This window comes from Cloeon dipterum, chromosome X, assembly GCF_949628265.1.
Source record: "Cloeon dipterum chromosome X, ieCloDipt1.1, whole genome shotgun sequence".
Lineage (NCBI taxonomy): Eukaryota > Metazoa > Arthropoda > Insecta > Ephemeroptera > Baetidae > Cloeon > Cloeon dipterum.
The window spans coordinates 9,782,667-9,786,347 of NC_088790.1; the positions used below are offsets into that span (position 1 = coordinate 9,782,667).

The window sequence follows — 3,681 nt, forward strand, 5'->3', positions numbered from 1 at the left end:
CAAGTAAATATTTCCTCGAGGATATTTGTTGAATTCCATTTGTTGCAGCACTCAGAGGAGCTTAAGCGGGCACTTACTTGGAAATCAAGGACGGCTTTGCAGTGAAACAAAGGTCGGTGTGCGTCGCGCAGCCAGTGGAGAAGGGCCATTAAAAATGCATGCGGGGTAAAAAGGAGCAGAGCAATATACTCTTTCCTCTGCTTGTTCACTTGAATAATGCAACTCACGATTGGTCCGGAGAAGAATAAAACCATCCTGGGGAGAAGGCGCGCACACACACTCGCCTTTTATTATCTTCTTGAATAAATACACCCTCTAGAAAGGCAATCTTTTTAAGAGAGAGAAAGAGAGAGATTCTCTCTCCGGAGCAGCGCGGCCGGCTAAAAGTTAATTATCTCGGCCATCTATTATTCACCTAATGAATAAGTAATTAATTGCGAGTCGGTGCACTCGAGGGTGGCGAGAATTAAGAATAAAATACGGCCAGCAAGGTGGAAATTAAGAGAGCTTATGCAACTCGCGCTACGGCCGCGCCGCGCCGGTTGCATACTTGCACCACCGTTCTCTACAAATCTGAGGTTTTGTAACAAAGAGCTTCATGGCATTTCCCAGGCAAAAATAAAATATATAAATTAGCATTTAAGATATAAAGAGTATTTCTGAAATATTTATCGAACATTTTAAACGCTAAATCAAAAAAGTGCATTCATTTTTCGGACCTATGCATATGTGGTCTTGTGCAATATGGTACCAAAAATCGGACTTCTTCAAAGATGGACCATTTTCAATACTAACAAGCCTTATAAATTAGTATCCCTGATGAACCACTTTCGGCCTTATAAACCACTTTCGGCCCCTGAACATAAGTGAAACAAGGAGATAATTTAATTTCTTATGGTGAAAATTAATGACGGTTACTATTTTCTGTAGATGAATTGTAAATGAACTACAATAAAACCGAAATAAATACAAACCATTGCATACTCTTAGATATTAGTCACAATTAATGGAATATAATAAATCAATCGATTTATCAATATTATTTAGCAACTAGATATTGATTTTAAATTGCTATAAACGTCTATTAATTTAGCATTTTTATTTCATGCACTTTTTTCAACTATTAAACTAATCGACGGTCTAAAATTAGCTAAATATGTTAACAATAAAATAAATTGGCTCGCATTGTTAAGGCACTCTCAGGAGTGTCAAAAGCAATGTGAGGTATTTGAGCAGTTCGGAGATCTAATACTGGCTACCCAATGTCAGAGATGGCAAAAAGTGGTTAGTTTAGTGACTCGAATTGCTCAAATTGCTCGACGGGCTGGGAGGCGCACCGGCGCCGACTCGCTACTTGCTGGTTTGCACCTTTCCAGCATGCGTGATTTGGCTTCACGGGACAAATGTCTAGCGTTTCAATGCAGTCCTCGGTGCAGAGGCAAGTGGCCCTTCAGTGGGCTGGGTCCCTGTGCGGCCTGGTGCGCCCATGTTATCCGTTCGCGGTGTTATTGGGACCCGGGTTTCAGCATTCGTGCTAGTGCAGTGCGCGCCCTTCCCGGTCCTCGGACGGACAAGGATAAAAAGAGGAAAAAAAAAAAAAAAAAAAAATTATTTCAATAAAGGTTAGATCATCTTTAATTTTATATAACATTAATCTGTTTAGGATCAATAAATATGCAAGCGAAAAACGTTTTAAGATGAGAATTATTTTCCAGTTGGTTCCAGGAAACAGGTCACAAATCCATCCCCAAACTCAAAAAATAATCTTACTTCGAAACAAAGTGCAAATTAGACAAATCAGTTTAAAGCCCTTAATTTCTTCGATTTCCCCTGAATGGAGATTATAATATTATTATAAGACATTAAAAGCGCTGCAGATATTTTCGTGGGCTATTTACAGCTAACAAAATTACGCCACTTACACTATATAGTTTCACGTATATACATATATTGTTTCACTTTTCGGATCGATGGTATAACAACTGCGGTTCGTGACATCGTTAGCCCGGCTCGCGATGCAGCAAACAGCAATCATTTTATAAATTGCTGTTTCAGCGCGGGCAGGGGTTATTTTAAATATAAATTTATTTGATTGCGATGGCGTGCGATTGGGTAAACACACACACACTCACTCGTCGTTCTTCGCCTCTCCACAGCCACACACACAAACACACACACGGCAATTTGCCGCACAGGCAAATAAATGTATGGACAGTGAAGCACACGGTAATTGGAGAGCGTGCGAGTTCTCTCTCTCCATTTTAAATTTATCCGTCGTTCAGACGGGCGAATTGGATTGTGGAACTGCTTGCTGGATGCAGCACACAAATAATGTTCAATAATGGTCGTGACGTCACTTTCAAATGGCATTTATTTTGTTTTACGACCGCCGCAGGGAGAGCGATTTAGTGATTATTGATTCATGCTCCAACGAGCAATACACATGGGATTGGATATTCGATCGCAAAAGAACAATGGTCTGATATTCACCATTCAGCTTTTATATATACATTCACAAAAAATTAGAAAGATTAAACTTAATAATTTAAATTATGCTAAAGTAAGTCAGGTTTGTTTATAATAAGTTTGCGCACAATGTATGCTTTATTAAAATATTTACATTTTCCTACAACTAATGAGGTAGTAAGTAATGGCTAAATAAGATAAATGAAAGTACGAATAATAAAAAATCATATCTTTTTATAATTTATAAAGGGGATATTTTAAATCTCTCAGTTTAGGTTAATCATTTAAATTAAATATCAGAAAAGTTACCACCACAAACAGAAATACAATTACAAATTTTCTCTTTGCGCATTTCACACAGTGACAAGTCACCAAAATCGGCACAACGGTTTGAATGAATGATTTCTTTTAACTGCTTCCCTATATAGATTTATTAAATTATGGTTTAGGTGCTCCAACAATGACCAAATTGCTAAATAAACTTTTAAATTTAGAGCCGCAAAACGAAAACAAATATTATTGGACATTTCAAAATTAAATCTTTCACTGAAAGTGGAAATTACAATCGTTATGCTTGGTAAAACATTTGAAAAATTTTGCACTTCAAATTTGTCACTGATTTGCCTAAAAAAAAAACGAAATCGAGTCCTCAAAAATTAAATATAATAATGGAAGAATATATGACAAAGAGAGCAGCATATAATAATCACCATGGTGAACAAAATTGTGGACAAGAGGCTAAAGAGTAAAAGGGAATATTATAAGTTGGAAACTTACTATCGCGCAGGGGCCATGCTAATCTTCTCTGTATCGTTCCAATTTTAGTATATGTAGCTCCGAAGAGACTACACTTAAACTTACTATCGCAAATATTTATTGGGATATTATCCCCGTCTTGAATTTAAGGAGGTACAAAAATAAATTTTTTTCATAATAGCTTTATTAGAGTGAAAAATATAAGATTTTTTTAGATAATCATCCTTCTTGCATATGCCAAAATTGGCTTGAAGTAAAAAAAATCTTCAATATTCATTAATTTTATTCTTAGAAAATGAGTTTTTGGTCCTAATAATACAAAAAATCTGGAGCAACAGCATCAATTAATAACCAAAAAGAAATTTTGATATATAATATCACGGCTTAATTTTTGCATTAATATAAATATACCAAAAATGTTTGAAAAACATACACGCTTTTTATTCCTTTTCATCACTT

General features: G+C 36.0%; 1 non-coding gene across 1 annotated transcript; it reads right to left on the bottom strand.

Annotated features, from left to right (window-relative positions):
- Positions 1 to 3,206: 3,206 nt before the first annotated feature.
- On the bottom strand, positions 3,207 to 3,315 carry LOC135947587 (U6 spliceosomal RNA). The gene has a single exon (XR_010575674.1). It is a non-coding gene; the product is annotated as a U6 spliceosomal RNA (small nuclear RNA).
- Positions 3,316 to 3,681: the final 366 nt, after the last annotated feature.